Source organism: Zea mays, chromosome 5 (assembly GCF_902167145.1).
Source record: "Zea mays cultivar B73 chromosome 5, Zm-B73-REFERENCE-NAM-5.0, whole genome shotgun sequence".
Classification (NCBI taxonomy): domain Eukaryota; kingdom Viridiplantae; phylum Streptophyta; class Magnoliopsida; order Poales; family Poaceae; genus Zea; species Zea mays.
The window spans coordinates 144,947,058-144,960,451 of record NC_050100.1 but is presented as its reverse complement, the minus strand read 5'-3'; positions in this window follow the sequence as shown (position 1 = coordinate 144,960,451).

Sequence of the window (13,394 nt, the reverse complement as noted above, 5' to 3'; positions counted from 1 at the left end):
CCTACTTAAGAGACAAATTAGATGGGACCCAGTTCTTTTCAATAGCTCAGCTACATCAGCGGGCTTTAGACTGTGAAAGCCGATTTAAAGAGACATCAAAATCGGTCGCCTGTACTATACATCTAGTAGAGCGCGATAGTTCAGATGATGAATCCGCAGATGTATATACCGCTGAGTTTGTTTGGCCAACAAAGGCCAAATCTTTTGCATGTTCTTCCTTACAACCGGTTCAAAAGAATCGGCAAGAAAAGATTAAATTTACCTTTAATGTTGTCAAATGCAATAGGATAATTGACGAGCTACTAAAAATGGCAACATTAAATTAACTCACAATATTCCTCCTATAGATGAATTAAGGAGACGTGCTTATTGTAAGTGGCATAATTCTTTTTCCCATGCTACCAATGATTGTAATGTTTTTCGTCGACAGATACAATCGCCCATAAATTAGGGCCGGTTGGCTTTTCAGGAGATGCAAGTGGACACACAACCATTTCATGTCAATACAATAGAACCCGCATGCAAAAAGGTCTTGGATCGGTCCGAAGTGGCCGATAAAGGAAAAGGTGAAAACATCGTCATTAGCGATCCTCGCACATCAAATATATCACAAGAAGAGATTGCTCGGAAGGCTCCGGACAAGAAGACTAACAAGTCCGGAGGCGCCGGGGGCAGACTCAATTGAGGAGTCGAGCACGGCAACCTGACCTAAGCATCGTGGACAGTCCGACACCAAAGTGCGGACGGTCCGGTGCTCAGACAGACGGTCCGGCTGACTCAGCCATACAATTCGCCCATGGCCACAGGCGTCAACGTCCACACAAAGCAAGAGACGCAAGGGCAAAGCCAATATGACACACATGGTCGGCTAGTAAAAGCCGACCCTACTTTCGATCAATTGCTAGCCAAATATGATGGCAAGAAGGCCGCTCTACGAGATCGGCCAACAAAGAAACCATGGTCACCCACTAAAACAAAACGGCCGAGTAAAATAGACCAAAAGACGACGCAACAAGCATCGCCTATTCATCCTGTCATGCCAGGATGCTTTCCACCCACCTACTCATCGTCGATGTATTGTCCTATTCAAATATGGAATGGTACGACGATGAACCCATGGTACATGTGTACTCCCTTTGTCTATTCAGGCTGGGGCACCTCCATTCTATTCCTTTTGATCCATTGATCAAATGGCCATGACCGTGAAAGATGCAATCCTAAACGACCTTTATGCATTGGGGATCTATTGAATGATCACCATATTGGGTTGAAAAAACTGGTGGCTTGCATCAGGCTTAGTTCATATGTTTTTGGTTCGTCAATCTCCACCAAAAGGCAGGGGGCATATGTTGATCACAAGAAATGTCCTCGCGGACGGTCCGGCCCTGAGACTGGACGGTCCACGGTTCGGATGGTCCACGATGGTGGTGCGGATGGTCCGCGCGTGCGCAGAGTCAGTTAGGGTTCCGAGTTTCTCGTGTGATTTGTTAGCTAAAACCGCGGGATTAGCTCGGGAAATGACTTGTAATGGGTCCAGACCTTCCCCTTTATATAAATGAAGGGCTACAACCAATTGAACCCCCACAATCGATCAAATAAAGTCCATTTCTCGTTTTTACCTTATGCATTATGAGTAGCCCTAGTTTAGCTTCCTTCTACCTCAAATATTCACCTCTTTTCGGCTCTACGTCGACTAGAGGCGTCTTGGGTGGCCTGCCGACACACCCTACGATCTCTCCTCTCCGACGGGGTCCCTCCCGGGAAGCGAGATCTAGGTCTGCTGCGAAGAAGAAGACCCTCTGCGCCATCACGAACCGTCCGAGCCCCAGACGCGGACCGTCCGGACGTACGCAGAGGAGGAGTCGCTCCTGCGCCAGGTCGTAGACCGTCCGGCCTTGTGTCTGCGCTTCCGCAGATAGCACCGTCAGGCGGTCCTTTCTAGTGTTTGGCGCCCGGATCGGCGCCACCAGGTGCATCTGGAAGTGTAGAAATGGATGGATATTTGAAAATGTGCCACCTATAATACAAGGGTGCGTGACATTGTTCAAAAAAGAGATGCTTCTTACCTGTTTCAGAACGAAGCAAGAAATAGTGGAGGAGGTCAAACAATAGATGAACACTTTGTAATGCCGTATGTACATATCGTTCCATGTAAAACCAGTATATACACATTTAATTAATAAATAAGAAATACCTGCAGTACCGCTTTTTCAAAAAAAAAAGAAACTGATTTACGGATTAAGATCAAGGAAGACACCATTTAGCCTTTCTGCATCGAGCATTAATTTAAGGCTGATGTTCTGATAGTGTTGCCTTATGTGAGTTGGATATGAACCTTGCGATGAATATGCTGCCTGTGAATCCAATCCAATATCTAAATTGAATTTTATACAAAACTGAATAGAACCTGAACCTGTTGGGGGGCCCTATTATCATTGTGGACAAGCTACCTGACAGGAGAATAAGATGATATACGGATTACTTGACACAAAGACAGACTAGGTGGGCGCGTGTATGCAGACGCATGAAGTAGGGCATACACACAAAATTAATTAGCTCATCAAATTCAACAAATCAAAGACACACGCCATATAGCGCTGTTTTAGATTGTTCAACTACATCCTCTCCTATTTCCTGAAATAAGGGAAGCGACCTTTTAATTGGTGTGCCTTTTCCTTCAGCTCAGCCTTTTGGTGCTGCAACGCCTCCATGAGGATTATTGCCACAGATGAGGTAGGCTTGGAGTCCCACTGCTCCTCCGTAGCTTGATGGCTAGGCCTGGAGTTGGAGATGCCAGGGATGAAATGCGCCGGTTTCTCCTCGTTCTTGTGTCGAGCCTGTGCAGGAAGACCCCTACTGGCGCATGTGGTGCCAGCGGCGTGCACATGCCTCCTCACAGATGGGTGATGTGGATCTTCCTGGGCGAAGCTCCAGCCGCGGTCTTGCGAAGCCGGAATAGCAGCGAAGTGATGAGCATCTTGCGAAGCCGGCGGGATACCATTTCCTCCTCTAGCCATGGTCGTCGGGATAAAACCTGTGGCGCTTAGCTTAGCTTTGTGCTGCTGCTCTGGTTCTCTCTAGCACTGCAGGGATATGCTGCGTGCTTAGCTTGGTGCCTTGGTGAGTTGGTGGTACTATATATATAGCTTTGAGTGAGGTGCGAAACAACTCCCATTTACTCCTTCTCTCTCTCCATAGCATGTTGACGAAGTCTCAAGTCAATGTATTGACCAAAGTATCATCAACTCAGTACGTGCGACCGGGTAGGACACGGTTTTTTTTAAACACCCGCGTTGTGCTCCACTAAAATGATTAGCAGACACAAAATATATACTAACTTGCTCCAGATTCCAAATTATACGATATTTTTTCTACATATATTGCTTCTATTATATATCTAGGCATATTTTATATATATATATATATATATATATATATATATATATATATATATATATATATATATATATATATATATAAGTGCAAAACAAAAATAACATATCTAAAGAAAGATAAAAAATATATAATTTGAAATAGAGAAGGTATAAAAATTATATCTATATCTAATCAATACTTTTGTGGTTATATGCATGTATGTATATATATATATATAAGTGTGACAATATAATGGGCTCTAAATTTTACACTATAAGATTTAATGATCGTATCGGGTTAGAATTGAGCTATATTTCTAATCATTTTTTAACTAAAATTTATTTAGGACCCTAACATTTTGTAAAGAACCATTTGGATCACGATCTATTACCACCCCTATGTATATAATATTAAAGAGCAAAGTAATGATTCCTTCAAAATATTTTTTTGCACACGAATTTTATATGCTACAATTAAACTTTCATACATATAATTTTTTATTCGAGCATGTATATTGATACGGAAATCTCCTTGAGTTCACAAATAACATTTTGCAAATCTTGAGGAAAATTTGTACTTTTCCCTTTTTACCTAGTATTTATCCATTTTACCCTAATAAGAGAAAGGAGAAACATTATTTTCGTATGAAAAAACTGACCAAGAAATGAGCCCAAACTTCGCCAAGATTTCTGAACGTTTCTATTTTTTAGAAAGTTTTGAAGTGATTCTTGCGAATGTACTCCCTAGGTGAAACACTTAACGTGTTAGCTATAGCACTGCACATGCCAAGTTGCATAACACCAGTATCCATTATTTACATCTAGTACTATAAGGACCTATAATCACATTTGCTCTCCTACCTATTGTCACTTAGTGTCAGTGCCAGCCTACCGTAGTGCTTTCATTGTTGGTGTTCTTTCTGATAGTAATGCATTTCATAGCTCCATCGCTAATTTCCTCCACCCCTACCATACTCTAGCTCAGTAGTTTCTACTGCCTATCTATGGTTGAGCCTTGGGATGTGATGATGGACTTGAAAATCAACCAATAGATGCTTTACACCCAACCATTCTAGATAACACGTGTATCATATGTCTTATCGCGGATCTAGCATAGAGTTTGTTGGTCACTTGTTCTCAAATGCCATGAATCAAAAACAATGAAAGCACTACGTAGTCTTTATCCTTTTTGGGTCATCATTATACTTGGTCTTTGTCATCACATCAAGCCGAATCTCTTTGGCTATAGCTTCGTCGTCCATTTTTGTCACCTTCGGGCTACATCTTCACTCTGTTATGAGAAGAGACATTCATGTCGAAGCCAAAGCTCCCTGTAATAATCCATGTTATACCGAAAACATATAGCCAGTCACATTTTTTAGGACCTTCGGAGGAATAATGCCCCCAACAGTAGCCCCTTGCAGTATTAATTTGTTTCTTTTTGTAACAAATTTAGACTGCGACGTGAACGAAGGCCTTTTAGTCGAAGGTCCAAAAAAACACCTTCCCTTTGCTAGAATAGCGAATTACACTGACCTGCGGGACCCACCATCCTGTGGGGCTACTGAGTATATAAATAGGAGCTTGTGTTGTGAGTATTTTTCGTGCTATTTTAGTTGCTTGCATTGTGTTTGTCATTTTAACCTACCTTACTTCATCGAGTTTAATTAGATTTTGAGCTTCAGCATTCTAGCAATCATTGTCTAAATGGCTGATGAGAAGAAGATCACTTACCCGATGTTGGCCGGACTTTACGAAGCTATGAAAAAACCAACATGGAGAAGATCACCAACGAGATATTGGCTGGAATATCTGAAAACTCCAGCGACAGTGAAAGTTTCGATGTAGAAAGTGGAAATGAAGACGCCGAAGATCGGCCATAGAGACCAAGCCATGTTGTTTTCGGAAAGTTGACCATTAAACAAGGGCAGATCGAAGCAATGAGAGGGAGATACTTTCGTGATATTTCAATTATTAGAGCCGGAGGGGAGAATAATGTTCCTCTTCCCGAAGCTGACGAAGTGGTGATTTTTAGAAGCTTCATGAAAGCCGGACTTCGGTTCCCGTTGGACAAATTGTTGGTCGAAGTTCTGAAAACTTTTGAAATTTACCTTCATCAACTTACTCCTGAAGCTATCATTAAAGTGGGATCTTCATATGGGCCATGAGGAGCCAAGGACTGGAACCAGATGCAAGATGCTTTTGCAACATTCGTGAGTTATCACAGTATTTCTGTGCCGAGAGCCCTGCTCTCGGTAAATACGGTCATTACCGAGAGCAGGACTTTGTCGAGTGCCCGACAAAAAGCACTCGACAAAGCGCCGAGCACTCAGCAAAGAGCCGGATTCCGGTAGTGGATGTTAGAAAGTCGAAACATAGAACCAAAATTAAGATGACATAGACGTGAGTGCCAAACATTGACATCACTCTCATGAGACTGGGACTTTGCACCATGTTGGCACTAGCCTGACCCTCAACAATTTTAGATTGTTCGTCCTATTTTCGAGCTTTCTCCTCAACATTAAGAGAGGCAATTAGATTTGAGACTAGTGTATCTATCCTTTTGTACTTGAGAGTAGTGGCCAAAACCCTCCATGAAGTAGACAACTTAGCAATGATGCCACTAGCCTCAAACTTGTCGGTTAGATTGATCTTTAGGTGCTTAAGCTCCTTTGCCATGCACTATGGGCATGTTTGTTTCGACTTTTTTCTGACGAAAAGTTGGGCGTTTGGCAATCTGCAGTAGCTTCTTGTAGTCAGAAGCTGAAAAAAGCTAAAATAAACATGATCTATATTTCATGAGACTGCTTGACTACAGACTTTCCATCAGTCATCTTGTAGTCATGATACTTCTCAATAATATATAGATAAACGCCTGCATATGTGCTGCCATAGTCGGCTTCTAGGACATCCCTCAACTCTTTAGCGTCTATATGATGAAGGTACACATCTTATAGATGATATATAAGTGTACCAATCACAGCGCCCACAAAAAGAGTGTTGATGTTCGTATAATCCTTCTCCCGCTCCTGGATAAATTTACCATCAGGTTTGACTTTGGATACCTAAACCACTTTCATGGCAGAAAGCCACCGAATCACTCTCGTTTCTCATCTATTAATGTGCTCACTAGAGAGCTTCTCGAGTCTTAGAGCATCGACAAATCAAGCCATAAAACCAAAGTTTCTATAATAATAATTTTTGGATTGTTCAATAAATGAGAACATTTAGTTTTAATTTGATCTCGAAGTAATGCATGACCATAATGCTATATGCGTGCATAAAACGAACAGATCTAAACATGTGCATCATGTTCATCAAGATTAAAACTTATAGTAGAAGAATCATGTCTAAATAGATTAAATTAAACAGTATGAAAACACATGGTTGCAGAAAGATGGTTGTATGTTTATTTATTGATGGTGATCGAGTAGATAAGACGACACTGACGTTCAACACCATCTTGTTGTTGCTGGTGACATGAAATGCATACGCAACGAGGAGGAAGATGAGCCATGGCAACGAAGTTGAAGACAACAACATGAGGAAGCGAGCAGTGTTGTAGAGCGCTTCTAAAAAACTTTATTTGCCCTCCCGATGCAAGATTGCTGAGGGCGATAGTTTCGGAGACCTGCTCTCCTATTCACCAGTGTATACCAGCGATCGGGACAAAATAGCGTATGTGTTGGGGGCCTTCGTCTTCCGAAGGTCCTCAAAAACATGATTTAACAATGTTTCTGGAGTATAATACATGAACAGGTACCTTCGGACTCGGATCAGAACCACAGTGTGAAGAAGCACAAAGAATATGAAGGTTGGCGCAGAGCCGAAGCTATGCGCAGGGGAGCTTCGGCATGATAGCAGAAAAGGGAACCGACTTAAAAGGGAAAAGGCTATTTAGACCTCGATGGATCACTATAGAGTCATTAGCAAATGTAAAGGGCATGGGTGTAATTTTACATGGGCTGCGTCTCGTGCCTATAAATAGCTGAACAGTGCTCCCGTACTGTTCAGGCTGACTTGGCATTTGCTTTTGCATCATGCTCGTACTTTTACCTTCTTTCAAGCCGAAGGTACATTTGTAATTTAATGTCATTTCTATATTTTTCCATGATAATAAGATAGAAATGAGCTGTTAATGTTACATAATTGTTCATGTTATCTCTTACATTCTATATGATTCTCTTTTCATTATCCTATGCAACAATGATGAAGGTATGGCCTTCATGACCTTCGTCCGAAGATCATTATATCCTGAGGGAAATAATGTCTCGATGGACGAAGGGCATTAACATTTAACATTCTTTGTGTTGCCTTGTTCTTAACTCATAGCATTTGAGAACAAGTCCCCAACATTGGCGCCCACCTCCGGTGAATCCTTTTTGACCACCTTCGGCAAGCACTGACTTTCGTCATGCCACTGAAGAAAGCTTCAGCGACAGGGGCTGCCGCTCTGCAGCCGCTGGACTCGAACCAGGAAACCCTTTCCCTTCGAGAGGCCCGAAGCCAGAAGAGGAAGGCCACTAGTACAACACCCCAGGAGGACGAGTTGGACCAAGAAATCAGAAACATGGAGATGTTTCATCAACAAGTACAAAGGAAGAAGGAGAAGATGGCTCGACTAGCCGACCTTCAAAGGCAAATTGACGAAGCTACTGAAGAAGTACGCCATCTTGCTCAAGATGAACAAGAACGAAGGCCCCAACATAGGGAGCTTCATCAAGAAGGCTTGTTCGATGATGATGGATGCTATGATGATTTTAATCATGGTACCTTTACTTTTGACGATGCTTCTCCCTTGGCAGCAGAACTGCAGGCTATCCCATGGCCCCCATCGTATAAGCCACCTCAGCTTCCGATGTATGATGAGCATTCGGACCCGAAGCAGCTTTTGATGAGCTATGAAGCAACTATATCTTCATACGGAGGCAATGCAGCTGTCATGGCCAAGTCCTTCGTCATGGCAGTTAAGAGTGTGGCCCAAACGTGGTATTCTTCTCTTCGGCCAGGAACTATTTCATGGCAGAAGCTCAAGGATATGGTGGTAACAAGTTTCTAGGGCTATCAGACGAAGCCAGTTACAGCTCAGGCTTTGTTTCAATGCACGCAAGACCATGAGGAGTATCTCCAAGCATACGTCTGAAGGTTCTTGCGCCTGAGAGCACAAGCGCCTACAGTGCCCAATGAAATTGTCATTGAGGCCATTATCAAGGGGCTTCGTCCAGGACCTACTACCCAGTACTTTGCTAGAAAGCCTCCACAGACTTTGGAGAAGCTGCTTCAAAAGATGGATGAATACATCCGCGCTGACAATGATTTTCGCCAAAGAAGGGAGAAAGCCTACAGGTTCTCTGAGATGACCAGGGGCTTCGGAGGGAGAATCCATCCAAGGCATGTCAGGTCAATCCACTCCACTCAGAGTGACGACAGAGGAAGTCAGCAACAGAGGCCACAATATTCCTCGCAAGCTTCGGGGCAGCAACAAAGCTATCTTTGGCCGCCAGCTCCGAGAAGCAGAGGCGCCAGGGGCTTCGGAGGAAGGTTTGGGGATCAACCTAGGAAAATTTATTGCTTATTCTGTGGTGAGGACAAGGGCCATACTACAAGGATGTGCCATGTCACCATTCAGAAACAAAAGGAAATAGCAGAAGCCGCAGCTCAGCAGAACCAGCCGAAGCAAGTCATGCACACTGCTTCGTATCACTCACCCTACATACCAGAGTATGTGGGTAACCATCCTGCAGCTTATGTTGCCTCGGCTAGCCAGCCACAGGCATCTTGGCCACAACCTCCACCTCCGCCACCACTATAACCTGCATATCCACGAGGTCAGCAGCCAGAAGGGAGCCAACAGACCCACCAACAGCGAGATTTCAGAGAGGAGTCTGAAGCTCGCACAGTCAACAGTACTGTGCCAGAATCGAAGCATATCTATTGAGAGATATCCTACCCCTGAAATAGTTTTTACATTCATTGTCATTTTCTTTCTTACTAAGGAACAATTATCGAAAACCTAGTTTTCTTGTCATTTTCAATTCCTTGTAATAGCTTCATTTTTGCCATAGTGAAAATATATCTTCTCCACAGACTTACGGAGTCTAAAAAATACGCTGAAGGACAAAAAGTTGTTTCTAAGAGAACGCGCGGCTAAAAGTTACATCACAAGTATCCCCGAAGCTACAAAAAGTCGTTCTACGGTACGCAGTGTAAGTTTGCCGAAGCTACAAAAAGTCGTTCCTAAGGGAGCGCAGTGTAAGTTTTCTGCTCAAAAGTCGTTCCAAAGGGAATGCAGAGCCAAATACCGTCGAAATATAAGGCGAAGCACAAAAAGTCAACGCGAATACCGCCGAAATAGAAGGCGAAGAAGTTCAAAAGACGTTCCTAAGGGAATGCAAAACTTACAGCGAAAAGTCAGCGCTGATACACCAAAAAATAAGCGGTGAAGCCGAAAAATAAATGGCAAAGAGATTGTGTATTCCACTATGGGGATGTGTGTGTGTCTTCGGCACAAATATCATTTTGCATAGCATAACATCATCACATCATTTCGCATAACATAACATCATACATCATGTTGCATCAATGGCACAAGAAGGGGATACAATGTTGATCTTCGGAGAATGCTTCGAAAGAGTGAAATTGTGCTAAGGCAAAAAATAAGTTTTGAAGAAATACAACTTCATCAGCTTCGATGTGGAGGAAAAAATCTATTGTTGACGAAGCATTAATGTTTTGGCGACGCTTGGAGGATTTTTTATGAAGCACTCTGATATGGAGGAAAAAATCCATTGTTGACGAAGCATTAATGTTTTTGCGACGATTGGAGGATTTTTCACGAAGCATAAAAGCTCTTCTTTACGAAACATGAAAAGAAGGGAATGTGTTTTTTCGCCGAAGGCTTAAAACGGTATGTACATAAAAATTTAATGCATCGCAAAGAAATGAATTACAAAACCATTTATATATTACATTCAAAACCCATGAGCACCAAATATTACAAGCATAGTCCAGCAAATGTTACATTCATGTTCTGGCAATGTTTTTACAAATAGCTATTCTTCTTCTTTCAAAACTTTATCTGCAGCCTCGGTCAGCAGTTGGGTAACAACTTCGTCCATAATAGTTTCGACCATGCTAATAATTTCTGCTAATTCCTTTGCCTTTGGGTCGGCCAATGACTCGAAGGGCTCGGGGAGAGGAGATAGTTCAGCTGTGGTAGAAAACGTAAATCAGTTCGAAGTCACAAAAATAAACAATAAAGTTAAAACCCATTAAGCAATACCTATCCGCCTTTCGAGTTCCGTAGCTTTTTCAGCTGCCTTCGTTGCTTCCCTAGCGTCATGAGTATCTTTTTCGCTCTTCTTTATTATTTCATGGGCCATCCCTCGGCCGCCATTTTCCTAGATGTCAGTAAAAAATTTTCCGCCTACTAAGCTTGCTTCGGCCGAGGGGTCCTTCGTATCGTCAACCGATAAAGCAGCTTCGGCTTGGGCCAAAGTTTTCAAATAATCGCAACCTGACTTCTCCAAAATAGCTGCAATTCCCCTCGCACCAGAGAAGGCACAAACGTCCCCACGGTCACTCAAAATTTCCTCAAAGGCTTCGGCCTCGCTGTTGATCCAATCAATTGGGCCTTTGGGATCGCCCCGTATGAAGTTATCTTCGCTTGAATATGCGCCAACGTTGGCGAAGCTAGTTTTTATCTTTTTCACACATTCCACAGATTTTTCATAACATCTTTCTTTTGATGAACGAAGTTCTGCAACTGTTTTTTCCCAATAATTTTTCCAGTAATCACTGGCATCTCGGTCAGCTTCGGCAATAGCGCATTTCAATTTGGCTTCGGCCAATTGCTTTTGGAGGTTTTCAATCTCGTTCCTTTGGATTTCCGATTAGGTCTTGTAGTTAGCTTCATCCCCCTTTACCTTGACTACCAATGTAAGTAGAATTTTATCTTTTTCCAAAGCTTCGTTCCTCAGCCTAATAACCTCCGTTCGAAGGTTGTTGAGAGCAATAGTGCAGCTCTCGTCTTCGGCATTCTTTTGCGCCCTTAAGGCGTTTCTAAGTATTAAACCCTATATGAAAGGGATTAGTATAAGAGCAAAAGAATAATTCAAAATTCATAAACTTCCAAATATACAATTTTTGTACCTTCAGACTGTTATATGCGAGGCTATCTGCAAGATCGTCCTTCGTCATGGCGCAGAGGCCAGCTTCAAGCTTCAGGAACCCCATACTTCTGGCCATCTCCCGGCAGACAGATAATTCTTTGTTGTCTCGGAGGCAGTATAAGAAGTCATCTTCGTCTGTGCCATTGAACACTAAGGCCCCTTTCGGATACTTCAGTTCTCGGGCATAGTGTTTAGCTTCAAAAATCTCTTCCTCAGATAATCTTTTTCCTGAAGGCGTGTCGTATAATATAATCAAGAACTTCGGAAGGCACTTCGGGAGTAGTAGTGGCAGCTTTTTCAAGCAGAATTTGATCTACAGCTTCTTTTTCCGCTGCCTTTTCTTCGGTTTCCAAGGATTTCTCCTTGGCAGGCTCTGAAGGCCCAGCTTTGGTCTCGGCCTGGCTCTTTGTAGCTTCGGCTTCAGTCAGCTTTGTCTCAGTCTGCGCTTTTGAAGCCTCGGTAGTTTTCCCTGGAGTAGAGTTTGAAGTTTTTATCGTCTCCAGCACATCTAGTACACTGGCCATCCTTTTCCTCTTGGGGGTCGCTGTAAGACCTTTTTGTGCCTTCGGCACTGTCACTTCTGCCGAAGGGCTTAGAACTTCTAATATTTTCGTTCCCTCGACTCCTATCTCTTCAATATTATCGGCCTTCGGCTCAGCTAATTTGGCTGAGGATGCCTTCGGCATTGCAGCCGGCTCTTCAATCCTCTGCGTAAGCGCAGGTTCTTTGGCTTCAGTAGCCGAAGAGGTCTCACCGCCAAATTCAGGCACTGTGGCCGGTTCAATATAGCACGGTCGGTGAGTAAGAACCTTCACCTTTTTCCTCTTCGGTGTGGGCTCGTTTGGAGCAGCTGAAGCAACTTCCTTCCCAGAAGTTGCACTCTTTCTCTTCTTCCCTCGTGGCAGGTAGCGGTAGTCAGGGTACATAAATCCAATAGCATCAGAAACTCTATTTAGCCTCTTCTTTTATCGGCCCCCGAAGGCCGCAGATAGTGCGTTATCTTCAGACTTGGAGTAGGCTCCAAGTAGTTCATCACTAGTGTTTTCAACACACTTCAGCCAGTCATCGTCCGGTTCGATAAATTGGTCTCTAAACCTGAAGGTATATTTCAATCGAACCAAACCACCTTCGTTAGGGTTGCTGATGGTCTCTTTTGGCATCTCCCATTTATCTATCAATGGCCGTATCCTGTAGGCCACGTGCTCTTGGACTAAGTCCCTTGTCCCAATAAATGCGCAGACTGTGCTGAAGGCCCTTTGGCATGCTTCGGCTACCTCATCAATCTCTACCTTCGGCTTTCGGAGGCCGAAGCGCGACCAGATGGGGCGCATGATGATTTCTTTAATATCTTCTCTTGCTTTTAAATCATTCTTCACGTAAAACCACTCCTCCATCCAGGCTCCGGGCCATCTCTTCCGAAAGGTTGGTACTGGGTAGCTTGAGCCAGAACGAGCAACGAAGCTGTAGCAACCAAAATTGTTATGGTACTGTTCTTTACCCTAGGGTTTCGTTTCATAGCACAATTCATGCATACTGCAAAAGCATTTTGCACTTGGCTTCAGGCCTTGACTTCTCACAGCCCAGACGAAGATCCCCATTCTGATAATTGCTTTGGGAGTGATCTAGTGAAGGAAAATCTGATATATCTTTAAGACCTCAACCACGAATCTATTTAAGGGGAACCGAAGTCCAGCTTTGAAGAAGCTTCGGTAGATTACGACTTCATTTTCTTCAGAAACAGGAACAGTCTTGTCTCCGTTGTCAGCCCTCGCAATAGATATGTCTCAAAAATACCTTCCTCTCATGTTATCAAGATGACTCTGTCTGATAGTTGATTTCCTGAAGACTG